Genomic DNA, 13,959 nt, shown 5'->3' on the forward strand with positions numbered 1-13,959 from the left:
ACAATTGGTAAAAGAGAGTTGGGAATCAACTTCAGTTTTGTTGATTGCTAGAATGTAAGCTACATGAAAGTAGAAATGCCTATCTTATTTATTACTGTATCTTCAGCACTTAAAATGGTGCATAATAAACAGCAGGCACTCAATAATATTTTAAAATCCATGCCTGAATAATAAAACCCATTTACTTAACAACTGCATACATTAGCCTACGATATCACTCATAATATTAATCATTAAGGTAATATGATCTTCTTAATTCACATGATCATCTGATATTTCTCTTCTCAAAGATGAATACATATAAACTTCATATTTCACTGAATATGTTCTTATGGAATTTGTTTTCAACTCTTAAAATTACAGCAATGATCAAATGATATCAGGAGGATACATACTTATCATCGTTGTGAAAGTGAGGTAATTGTCATGGCTCCCTGTTTCGAATGCGGGAGACATCAGAAAAGTTTCATGAAGTACTGTACTTGACTTTCCCATGTCAATTAATATAAACATAAATATAAATTAAATATAATTAAATATAAATTCAACATTCTATAACAGGATGTTTAGAGATAAATTGAAACTAGGAGTAAGGGCATAGATACATAAATGATATAGAAAGAATATACTATGTATTTTACAATGTTTGACCAAGTTGCTTTAGTTGACCTCAAAACTAATTAAAATAAATAATTAATGCTTCTCTTCATAATAATGCCCTTTCAAGTCACCCATTCATTCTCCTTCTCCAAGTTAGATCCATGTTCTGTTAACTCAACTTTAATTTAAAATTTGATATTAAAAAACTCTATATCAGTGGAAGGGTAAATATCAAATTAATATTTTCTATTAATGCAAATGTTCCTGTATTAAAAGGCTCAGGTCAATGTATAAAAATTATTTACTAAGATAAGTAAGCTTATTATATTTTCATTCTATATTTAATACTAATTTAGGTTTTGAGATAATGGTGTGGAAGCTATAATCCTTTCAAACTACAAAATAATGTGGAAAGCTATTGGTAGGTGAGGTTATCAATCCTCTTATAATTTTATACATTTTTCCTATGGAGGGATAATGGAATGCCACCCTATAGTTTTCAGTATTTCATTCCCTAACAGAGACTAATCAATATGGGAACAAACAGGTGACCCAGGAAATATTTGTGACTATACATTTAAAAGTAAATCAGACTCTAAATTTCCTAGGACTTAAAAAAAAAAAAACCTTCATTTTGTAAAGAAACTCAATTACATTTACCTTTGCTGAAAGTCAGTTCCCAATTTTACTCAACAGAGAAACTGATGATTTTATAAAATTGATCTTCACCGGTTACTTGGATTATTATTGTTATTTTTTTCTTTATACAGGAGGGGGTAGTGGGCAGAGTATTATACACTTTTATTACCTCTTTTTTTCATCTTCTCCCTCCCTCCCTCCCTCCCTCCCTCCCTCCCTCCCTCCCTCCCTCCCTTCCTTCCTTCCTTCCTTCCTTCCTTCCTTCCTTCCTTCCTTCCTTCCTTCCTTCCTTCCTTCCTTCTTCCCTCCCTCCCTCCCTCCCTCCCTCCCTCCCTCCCTCCCTCCCTCTCTCTCTCCCTCTCTCTCTCTCTCTCTCTCCTTTCTTTCTTTCTTTGACGGAGTTTCGCTCTTGTTGCCCAGGCTGGAGTGCAATGGCACGATCTCGGCTCACCGCAACCTCCACCTCCCAGGTTCAAGTGATTCTCCTGCCTCAGACTCCCTTTCATCTTCATTTTCTATAGACATGTATTTTTCTGGTTTATTTTAGGAGCCAGTTGACATGGTATACTTTTCTGTATCATTTATTTTTATTGAGTTATAATGTACATCAATAAGGACATCTTATATAAAAAAAGTTTCAAATTAATTACAAAGGAGTACAAGAAGGACAGAGCCTAAGAGTTTCTCACTAAACACTGCGGGTTGAAAATCTAGATCATCATGCTAATGCAACTTTTGAAGGATCTTGATCAACATTTGGCTTTTATCCACTTTTATTTCTTTGAAAGACTCATTCATACATGTACGTTAAAGGTAAGAATATTTTATAATGTCATAAAATAACATAAGAAATGCCACTGAAATCAGTCCCTTAACCTATCCAGCATAACATTTTTCTTTTCTAAAGAACAAGCTGGCAAAACACATGACTGCCCTTTGAAATAGCCTCAAAATAAAATAGATAGCCAGAGGTACAGACTGCTTCTCACCAACATCCATGTTCTCTTCTCTTTCTGGGCACACAAATTGATTACATTTCCCAACCACCATTTCTGTTAGGTGTGGTCATGTGACTCAGTTCTGGCTAATGAAATGTAAAGTATGAGCAAAAGTGATGTTTGACACTTCAAGGCTTGACCCCTAAAACTACCCACCCATGATCCCCAATCTCCTTCCTCATCCACTGGCTAGAAAAAAGCAGACCCAAATATGGAAGGAGCCTAGTACAATTGTTACAGGTAGATAGGCATGACTGGGGCAGGAGAGGGCTCTCCCTATCACCCACTAGAAATGTCAGTTGATGGTTCAGCAATTATTGCATTGCCTTTCAAAAAGTGACAAATTGGCAGCCGGTGCCAGGGAGAGGTCACATCCTGATAGTCCACACCTGTTAACATCAAAATGTTAATTGAATGTAGGCCCCAAGGAGAAGCAACTTCCTGGACATGCACATTAAGAGACAAAAATAGCGAAGTATGATCTAGGTACACGCCACTGGAAAAGGGAAGAAAGTCTCAGATGGGCATGTGTATAACTCCCTAAACACACTGTGTGTGCTCAATTCCAAATGGTAAGGAACACACTAAGTATGCAGGAAGCCCACCATAAGGGTAGAATCATGGGAAACAGACGAGCCTATAAAGCCCTAGGATCAAAGTTAAACACACCTTTTTTTGCTCTCTTTTCTCCCTTGGACCTTCAGGTGCCCCCTTGAGTCTCCTCCAAGCGAATTTTCCTTTCTTTCCCGTTCTGAAGATTTTTAAAATAAACTTCCACTCCTGATCTGAAACTTACCTCAGTCTCTTTTTCTACTTTATGCCCCTCAGTTGAATTATTTATTCGGAGGAGGCAGGGACTGAAGCTGCTATGGACCCATATGGATATGCTGCTGGTCAGGGTAACTCAGATCTCTTCCACTGGTAACACATTAATTCCATGGAATATTATGCAGTCAGAAAATCCAAAGAATTGGTAACCACATAAGCATATTAGATACATAGATCATTGTCTCTCAGTACAGAGACCTAGAAGAGGCATCCATGATCCCCCTATGCCCACTCCCCACTGTCTGCAGTCATAGTTAATTGGACCAGAATTGGATAACCAAACTTAGAGGCAATTGTATTCTCTCTTTCTCGCTCAGAAATCTAGACACAGACACACAACTGGGGAAGCCAAGATGCAAGGTCATGTTGAGCCAGAGCTAGGTTACAATATCATAGGGGAACAGAGAAAGAAATCCCATCTAGAGTGAAGCTTGAGAATGGAGCATATCTCTAGAGAGAAGCAGAGATGAGACATCATCTGGTCGCAGAAAGAAATAGAATGATGGAGAGAGTTTCATCTTTCATTAGGCCTAGCTATACTCACTGTGCTTTTCTTTCACTGTGAGATTACTCTGCACCTTAAAAAACACCTTTAAAAAATTTAATTTAGTTTTACAGGTTTTCTGCTCCCAGTAACTAGATAATTCTCTATGTTGAGCAAGAAACAGATTTCATGTATATAGTACAACCACAATTATGTGCTGTCCCCTCCCACACAAAACCAGAAGCAAAATACAACCCCAAATCCCCATTTCACAGACATCTGATCTAGAAGAAAACAAAAGGAAATCTTAATAGTAAGTATCTTTGGATGATGGAAGTTGTAGTTATTTTTTTTGGTGATTGTCCATGTCCTTTCTATTTTTGAAATGAAGGTGTACTACTTTTATAAGGTCCGTCATGACCTGGCCTCTGCAGGCCAGTCAGCCTCACTACTGCTATTGTCTCCAATGCCCCCTATACTTCTCGTCATCCTATGTTATGTGCATCTCCAGATGGGCCATTTTCTTTCAGACTTCTGCGTCCTTGTAAGCTTTTTGCAAAGAACAATATCAGAAGAGCTAAGAAATGCTCCCAAATAGTGCAGGTCTAAAGTAAGGCAGGAAACAGAGGATAAAAAGTGAACATAGGGAGAATGAAGAGTATAAGAGAAGAGAAAGGAATAGAGTAAGAAAGGAAATCTTACAGATAGATATGGCTATCTTTGCAAGGTTAGAGTATCATTTGTTAGTTGCTTCAGGGGTCATTCTGCCCTCCTTTGCTATAGGTTGTTTAGTTTTGATCTAAATAAATAGCCAGCAATGACATACTATTTTTCCATCTTTATGTATTACCAGAAAACAAGTCAATTAAGTATAGTACAAACTGGGTATATATTCAATGTGTCAAAAATATAATTCTCTTGCTTAAGACTCTCACATAGAAATGCAGGATATGACAAGTTAATTGGGGATAAAATTATATGACGAGTTGCCATTGTATTAAAAGTAAAGCAATGTGGAGAGGCTTACATTTAAATGGATGTAGTTTAATGGTTTCTATCCCAAACTATAAACTGGAGAATTGTCTAAACCTCTAAAAAAGGCCTTGGAAGAAAGGAATAGGAGGAGTGAAAGATGGGAAGGGAAAAAAGGAATTAAGAGTTTGCAGAGTGGTTTGAGTAAAAAGTGAGCCAGCAACAATAGATTTTGTCTTTCCAGTACCAGGACTAAGTTGGGAAACATCAATGGAAAAGAATGTTTCTCAAACTGGCTACAAAAAGAGTGTTCCTCAACAGGGGACCAACTGGTCCATGGGGAATATTTGGCAATGTCAGGAGGCATTTTTGGTTATCACAACTTGGGGAAGGGTACTGCTAGCATCTAGTGGGTAGAGGTCAGATACGCTGCTAAACATCCTGACAGTCCACCTCCTCAAGACATATGTAACAAGAAATTATTCAGCCCAAAATATCAATAGTGGTGAAGTTGAGAATCATTTGTCTAAAACTCTTCATCCAATTGGAACGTGAAATTTTGAAGTATTCTACATCTCTACAGGAGAAAATCTGTCACTCTGTAATAACTCCCAGAGGAAGATTTTCATGCCAGGCACTCCTGATCTTATCTTCCTCCCCAAGCTCACAGCTGTTCCTCCTTGACTCTCTAGTTGCACTTCGATTGGTCTATTATCCAAACAAATACCCCGAATCCTAGGGCCAGAGAGCATATACAACTCACTGATAATTGCCTCAAACATTTACCCTTGCTGACCAAACAAGGAAATCTTTGTAACAGTAAAAAAAATTGCTTTTTAAACTGTGCCCCTCATGAACCTGTCATGAGGCATAAATCCAAAACCCGAACTGATTAAAATATGCAGAATATATAATAATCATAGCGATTGAAACATTAACTCCTCTTAGGTTAGGCCACTTAAGAAACAGTCAAATTCAGCTTTGTGTTGTGCTCTAAAGCTTAGTAACTACACTTCCACTTGAGCACAGGAGAATTTGTGGAAAGCAGGCCTGCCTTCCACTAAAATGTTCTCTCCCTGGTTCCCTGCTGTGTGGATTTGAGAGTGCAAAGAAGAAACACATTGGTTCACTTTAATTATTCAGGGACAGCACAGAGAGATAAACAAGGTAAGGTCAACGTTGAGAATATAGGAATTTCATGCACTCTGCTGACCTCTAAATATGTCTTTGTACTTGGCAAATATAATATTAAACCTGGACTTATTTTCTCTATGCATCATTGTCTATCCTTAGAAAACAAATATCATCATGGATTCACAGGGTGCAGTATAGAAATGGCTAGTTGGAACTTAAACCTAAACCAGATTATATTTTTATCTTTCAATAGGAAACATAATATGAAGTTGTATTTATGTCATAGATGAGAATGACAACATGAAGGAAGATACTGAAATTGTACTGCAGCCTCACAGTATGATCCAAGGCAGAGTAGACTTCTATACAAGGTGTTGCATCTTGAATCTTGTCACTATAAAGGTGCAAACCGAAAAGAAAATTCCAAGGCCCCCAATCATCCAAATGGACCCCTCCTCTTGGCCAAGGGCATTCCAGAGTTAACCTGAAAATCTAATTCAGGCCATAATGGAAGATGGAGTCTAACATGCCTTGTTATATCCCTCCAGTGTTAATATCAACACAGACCTTAAGTCTGATAAGAAACATACAGTCTATTTTCTCTAAGGCAGGTGTCATCTGCATGATAAAACTTAAGTCTCCACACCCCTTATTGTAACCCAGACATAGTTTTCTACTAATAATTCTTTCAACTAATTGCGAGACAGAAAATTTTAAAATCTACCTATGACCTGGAAGCTCCCTACCTTGAGTTGTCCCACCCCTCCAGATCAAACCAATGATGTAAATCATACATGTACTGATTGATGTATTAAGTCTCTCTAAAATGTGTAAAAGCAAGCTGTACCCCAACCACCTTGGGCACATGTTGTCAGGTCCTCCTAAGGCTGTGTCACCAGTGCATCCTTAACCTTGGCAAAATAGACTTCCTTAGTTGACTGAGATGTGTCTCAGATATTTTGGGTTCACAAAGGGTTTTGTCTTAAAAATGCATTTATTTAACAAAATTGTATCAAGTACCTATTACATAACAGGAAAAATGACTTCATAGACTAGTCTTGCACTGGCCTAACATTGCCTCCTTAACTATAGTTGTCTACCATCATCACTACCCCTTGACAGAAAGGGAAGTGTGGTGTCTTCTTCACTTCTTCTTGCCTATAGGAAATTCAGAAAGAATCATGATTGTTCAACTTAAATCTATCTCATTTGTTTGGGGACCTCACCTGGAATTAGTAAACTTGCAACTAATTAGAATCCAACTAACTGGAAAGCTCAATTAAATAGGATTCTTTCAGTAGAGGAGCAAGAGACAAGAAGCAAGTCACAGAATGACAGAGACTGTAAAGCCAGAAAGGACCTCAAATATCATTTAGCTTCATTTCCTCATCTGACTATTGAGGAAAACGAGGTTGAGAAGAAGAAAGAGATATTAAGGTTACACAGCTATTTAATAGTGGAATTGGACTTGGCCTCAAGATTTCTAACTGTAAATCTAGTGCTTTTTCAAAAACTCACATGGGCCATTAAAAATTTACAACAGATATCCTGGGACCACTAGATGTTTTGTTCACTCTACAACATCCTTTATACCTAGAACACTTTACAATAACAACTCATATTTAAATTGCAACCCTGATGTACTATAAGATTTTCAATTTTCAATTATAAAAGATTAAATTATGATCATTTGGGTTAAAATGGAAAGTAGACTCATATTTAAGAATGGCAATTTGTAAAAAGTTCTATTTAACCTTAAGCTAACCACCAAATCCAATTAACCAGAATGCCCCAGTTTCCTGGGCATTTAAAATTTTAATATAAATAGAATAAAAACTAGATTATATCTCCAGGCAGGGAAACTTAACCGAACCATAAATATTCACTGAAAGACAAAAAGAGATGACTTGGAGTTCTTCATATACCAGAGATAAATTGTTATAGTGCAAACAGCATTGGATTGTTTGCATAGGACTTACATTCCAGCAGCAACTCTTGCTCCAAGAAATTTCAATAACACATTCTTGCTCCACATGAATGTGTTATTAAAATTTCCCAAGACTCAGTTACTTTACCATTAAACTGGGCATAGTTTCTATTATGTCTACATTCCAGGGTTTACAGTTTGAAATGAGATAACTAGTGAAAATACTTTGGACAATAGCAAATTATGCATGCACACTTATATGTTCACACATGCCTATATGTGCACACACACACATACATGCATACATATACAGTACATTATCAAATGGCTGAGCCTTTTGATTTTGACAGACAAGAAAAAGTATTTAGCTACAAGTGTATCTACTAAAACACAGCTACCCACATTACCATAAAATTACCTAAGTTAATGATACTATTCACTATGGTAAATGACAAAATTTGAAAGATTAGACTGTCATAGAGAAAAACAATTATTTTAGTTGAAAGGTGAGAAAAATATCAGATTGTGACTATTTTATGCCAGAAGAAATTCAATTTACTTACGAAGCTAATATCATGTTGTACTTGATATTTTGATAGTTTGAATTGGAAATAGTCATGTTAGCATCTATGCTGTCAATGCAAGCTCTGTGCATACATATGTCACTATTAAGCATCTTCTTCAGTAACAACGGACTGCCTAGTGTTTTTTGTATGCCAGATAGAGATAAAAAGTACGAGTTATAATTATGTCTTGGCCAGTAATAGGTGCTTGCCCTCGGAAATATGATGTATATTTGAGAACCAACTTTAGATAAGAGTGAGAGGATATAATATCACCTCTACTGTGAGAATACCAAAGGCAAACTTTTTATTTTATTTTAATCCTCATCCCAAAGGTGAGGGTTAATAAATCCCCAGCTCTATGTCTTTGCTGGGACTTGGCAACCTGGGAAGCCTGTACTGTTGTATGGGATCATGTTGTTTTCTTCCAAATTATGTTATTATCCCTACATATTTCTGTATACTTTATCATTAAGGCAACTTGATCTCTGACTGGGTCTGTCAGTTTCTTCTTGTCACTCACAGCACTATCCTGATGTCTAGTGTATACCTTCTCACTAAAGTAGTTTCCCTTGCATTTTGCCTTCCAATTCATATGAAAGTTTTGCCCTGATTCAGTCTGCTCTCAATCTACTGCCCCATTTCAAAACCCTACTTTACCTTTTTGTTTCCATTTTCTTAGGTCTTACCAATTCTTCAAATCCAATGTGGTATGTGGCTTCAACCTCACTACTGTAAAGAAATTGGTTGCTTAAAATTTATAATTGAGAGAGTCAATGGTCTCTTCTCATCCACAGTTTATTTGATTCCTCTGTGATATTTGAAAATCATGATCACCACCTCCTGGAAATTTCCTCTTGTTTGTGGTCTTCCATGATTACTCCTCAATCACCTATGCTGGCCTCTTATCCTCTATGAATTCCTAATACATAAGTGTTGCAATGGTTTGGTATATGGCTTTCTTTTACTCTTGCATAAAACTCCATCTAGGTTTTTCAAAACTTACTATTATTACATTTACCTACGAAACTCTTAATTATCTATGTCCATCATGAGCTCTGGAAGCAGACATATCTGGTGTTTTGTCTTTTTTTTTTTTTTTGACAGTCTTACTCTTTCGTCAGGCTGGAGTGCAGCGGCATGATCTCAGCTCACTGCAACCTCTGCCTCCCGGGTTCCAGTGATTCTCCAGTCTCAGCCTCTCAAGTAGCTGGGAATACAGGCGTGTGCCACCACACCCAGCTAATTTTTATATTTTTAGTAGAGACGGGGTTTCACCATATTGGCCAGGATGGTCTCCATCTCTTGACCTTGTGATCCGCCCACATCAGCCTCCCAAAGTGCTGGGATTATAGGCGTGAGCCACCATGCCTGGCCATATCTGGGTTTTAACTGACTCCATTACACATAACTGATGACCCTGTGGCACGTTCAACATTTTTAAGCCTTAGTTTTAAGAACCCTAAGTTAAAATAAATGTGATAGTTACTTGGCAAAATTCTTGGCACATAGTAAGCATCCAGCAAGTAGTAGGAGAATAATTTTTTCTCTATTTATTCCTTTCCTTGGACTCAGATCCATATTTTCAACGTTTTTTTTTATATTGAACATTTCAAACTAGATGGCTCACGTAGGTGTTCCAATATTTCCAAAATAATATGCACTGTCTGCTTCCATTAACTTCTGTTCCTGATTTCAAAAATCTACTCCATCTATAGTTCTCTGTTCACTTACTCTGTCCATGCATTTTGTTGAATGATATGAGCCAAGCACTGAGGGATCAACATAAGAAAAGGCAAAGTCCTTTACTTAAGTTTCAGTGAGGAACAAAGGCAAGTAAATAGAAGTTTTTGAGGGCAAATATACAATGAAATAAGGCATTGTGATAAACATATCGACAGAGTGTTATGAGATCATAGATAAGGAGTTTCTATATGAAAGTTGAAGTGGGGAGGTTGCTATAGTCTGAATGTTTGTGTCCCTCCAAAATTCATATTTTGGCCATGTGCGGTGGCTCATGCCTATAATTTCAGCATGCTGGGAGGCCAAGACAAGCAGATTGCTTGAGTACAGGAGTTCCAGACCAACCTGAGAAACGTGGCAAAACCTCAGATCTACAGAAAATACAAACATTAGCTGAGCATGGTGGCATGCACCTGTGGTCCCAGCTACTCCGGAGGTTGAGGTGGGAGGATCCCTTGAGCCCGGGAGATTGAGGATGCAGTGGGTCATGATTGTGCCACTGCACTCCATCCTGGGTGGCAGAGCAAGATCCTGTCTCAGAAAAGAAATCATATGTTGAAATCTAATCCCCAATATGTTGACGTTAAAAAGTAGGGCTTTTGGTGGGGTGATTAGGCCATGAGAGTTCTGTCTTCATGAGTGGAATTAGTGTTCTTATAAAAGAGGCTTCAGGGAGCCTGTTGGCCCCTTCTGACATACAAGGACAAAGCAATAACGTGCTGTATATGAAGAACAGGTGCTTACCAGACACCAAAATCTGCTGACACCTTAATCTTGGACTTCCCAGCCTCTAGAACTGACAACAATCAATTTCTGTTGTTTATAAATTACCCAGTCTAAAACAGAGGTGATGGCAGACTAGGAAGACTCCTAACAGGTATCTTTGACTCCTCGCCTCCTTTTCCCATACCCCATCTAGCCAGACCCCAAGTCTTGCAATATTATTAACCTCAAAAAAGATCAATGTTTTAGGGGAAAGGCTCTCTCCCCCTACTAGATTGTAAGCTCATTAAAGGCAAGGTTTTTATTTGTTTTGTTCTCTGTAGTAGCCCCAGCAACTAGAACAGTGTTTTGTTTAAGGTAGGCACTTAATAAGTATTCGTTAAAATGTGATGAAACTAAAATAAATTCATCATATTATTTACAATGAACTGTTTTTCATTTAAAGTGTTTGCATTATATACTGTCTTATACCCTCAGATATCACACCAATTTTTTTTTAACAAAATGGAGAAGCAGATGTTACTATTTATTTGCTTATCTGTTCACCAAAGGGGACAATTCTTTTTGAGCTTTCTTGTTCTTTAAATAAAATGCTCAGTACCACACTTTCACAATTATTGCAGACACATTTCAAAGACTTCAAGATTTAACCAGATCTTACATTTTGCTTTTAAAGCTACAAACATTTTTGTGTTATGGAATTAATATAGAACCAGCTGGATTCTTCTAAAGGGAGATGTTCAATAGAACATCTTTTTGATACACACACACACACATACACACACACACACATGTGCAAATACACATGAACACCCAGATAGAAAATAAGATAATTGATAGGAAATTTATTTCCTGTTGCTTTAAATATATTTCATGCTCTTAGTAAAATAGACAAGTATCTATCAACTTGACATGGTAATGGAAATATTTGTTATGATTCACTGGATAAGTAACTTTGTAGTAAATGAAGTTGTTAAGAACTTGTGTTCTCTCTTGTTCAAACCCATACATCTCTGTTTTAAATATAGTCTGGTATAGGGACGTGTATAAGTATATGGTGAGGGAGGGCAAAATGAATGGGTACAGAGATTTCACTAAAATTTAATTTTTGTTTGCTATGCTCACATATTACATCAATCAACTCATTTTTAAAAATTCCCTAAAACATATTTAGATTCACATTTGCATTGCTAAGTAAATCTTCTCCAAATTAAAATCAGATTTCATCTCACCTATGGTGAAACTTTCTTTCCTTATAAAATGAAACAAATTATGTTTGCCTATGGTTTTATTTGGAAATGAAACTGAGAATAGTCAGTCAAAAAGCATGTTTAAAAATAATACTGCCACCAAAGTAACTAGAAACTGTATCACACTGATCTCCAAAGTATTGTTCTTCACTGCCTAAGCACAATAGACTTATATTTTTACTCTCAACATATAAAATATATTTTAAGACTACAGCATTCTCTTTCATGTAAATTTAACACATTCCACATCCATCATGTGGTGTAGGCCGAAAAGCTTGGTTGAGCTTGGTTAAACAGGATTTATAGGTCATAGATTAGTTCTACAGCGTCTTTTCCTGTCTTAAAAAGAATCTTTAAATCTGTGGCTGAAGATAGATTTTTGCTAACCTCCATGCTGTTAAAGGATTAAAGCATGAGATACTGTTGGATCTAAGCACTGCATATGTACATTCTGAGATTTTTTTTTTCTCCAGTCATTATTGAAGGAAAAAAATTATGTCTCTATTTTTCCATTGCAAATGTCCTAGAAAAAAACTACTTATAAATGTTAGGTAGATTTTAGCAGTGCTGTATAATAAAGACATATTACTGCTGCTGGAGAACTTACATTTATTGGTTAATATTTAAAGAGTATTTTTCCATAAATAAATTACTGCAATCACCATTAATGAATATTTCCTCCAAATGATTATTTTTTTTTCCCAAGATAGACACTAGCTCTGCAAGTATAGTAACACATATTGGTCATACAAAATTTCATTTCTGTTTCCATTCCTTGCCAAAATCTCCTTCGCCAATGGCCCTGGCTCTTCTTTTGTAAAAATAACCCTGTAGACTCCATTTAATTGTCACATTGGCCTAAAGCCAGCAAGGGCAGTTAGCCTCATACCAAGCTACAGCCATCTGTCAGAATATGCTAAAAATCAATGAAGATGGTTGTTACTTGCACTCTCCTGCCCCGGCATGATTCCTGCATACAATTCTGATTTGTCTTTGTGAACTGAAGTGGTCATGTTAATCCCAACTCCAGGTTTTCTCTAGTGTTGATAATCACAGCAAAACCTTTGAGTAAGATTCATTTTGGTAAATAGATCATGATTACTATCCATTATCATCATTCTGCAAAAATAATTACCATCTAAGATCAGGCCAAGCAAAATTAGTTATCTTGAACCAACACTAGGCCGAAAATTATCATGAGTAATAGAATATCAAGTAGACTCTGAGTTAGGAATTTGAATTGGGGGACAGCAAAGAGAGTAAACAATAGTAAACAAAAATGGCTGCAATTCCACTTAAAAGTGAACCTGGATGAAGAGGCTGAGAAGCAAAGGCAACTATTCCAGTGCTTTGCAGCAAGGGGGCTGTGTTTGAATTACTGACAGAAATAAGCACCTCTTCAATTAATTGGGTGTTAAAGATAGGTCAATCTACTTGCACATAATTTCATGGACAGAATGAAAAAACCATTCTATAGAAAAGAAGGAAAGCAGAAAATCATGATTGTGAGAAGCTAGAAAGGAATAAAGCCAGTGCCAGGGGATGGACATGGGAAGAGAAAGAGGGAAGGAAACTAAAATGAGGGTGCAAATTTCATGTGAGGTATGAAATAATACTTGTAACAACCTTATAAAGTGAGTGCTATTAACCCATTTTTAAGTTCAAAAAACTGAAATTCAGAAAGGTTCAGTAATTTGCCTAAGCTCATACAGCTAATAAGGAGCAGAATGGGACTTTGAACCCAGTTCTATTGTTTTCTACAATCCCAAACTCTTAACCAGTCTCACAGCATTTTATCAAGCAGGCACAGGACTGTGCCATCAAAGCCATATGATAGCTTTGGGATTGAGGCTCATGCCACAGGGAAGAAAAAGAGACTTTCTAAAAAAAAAAAAAATCAAAGAATAAAAGGATCTGCAAACTCTAGTATATCTGAGGATGGACCTCTGGATAAGGAAGGATAATATGGAAGTTTAACAGCAGGAATTTTAGTATGAAATTTAGATTTTTGGCTCATAGCTTGAGAATGATAGGTTTTCTTTTTTTTTTTTTTTCTTTTGAAAAATTTATTGCGATTTTGGAAATGTCTCTTCCTGAT

The 13,959-nt window shown here is 36.7% G+C and overlaps 1 protein-coding gene across 3 annotated transcripts in view; it reads right to left on the bottom strand.

The window, feature by feature from the left end:
- TENM1 (teneurin transmembrane protein 1) overlaps positions 1 to 13,959 on the bottom strand; it is an 845,979-nt gene that overhangs the window by 340,933 nt on the left and 491,087 nt on the right. The gene's annotated exons all lie outside the window — the stretch shown is intronic.

Source organism: Macaca fascicularis, chromosome X (assembly GCF_037993035.2).
Source record: "Macaca fascicularis isolate 582-1 chromosome X, T2T-MFA8v1.1".
NCBI lineage: Eukaryota > Metazoa > Chordata > Mammalia > Primates > Cercopithecidae > Macaca > Macaca fascicularis.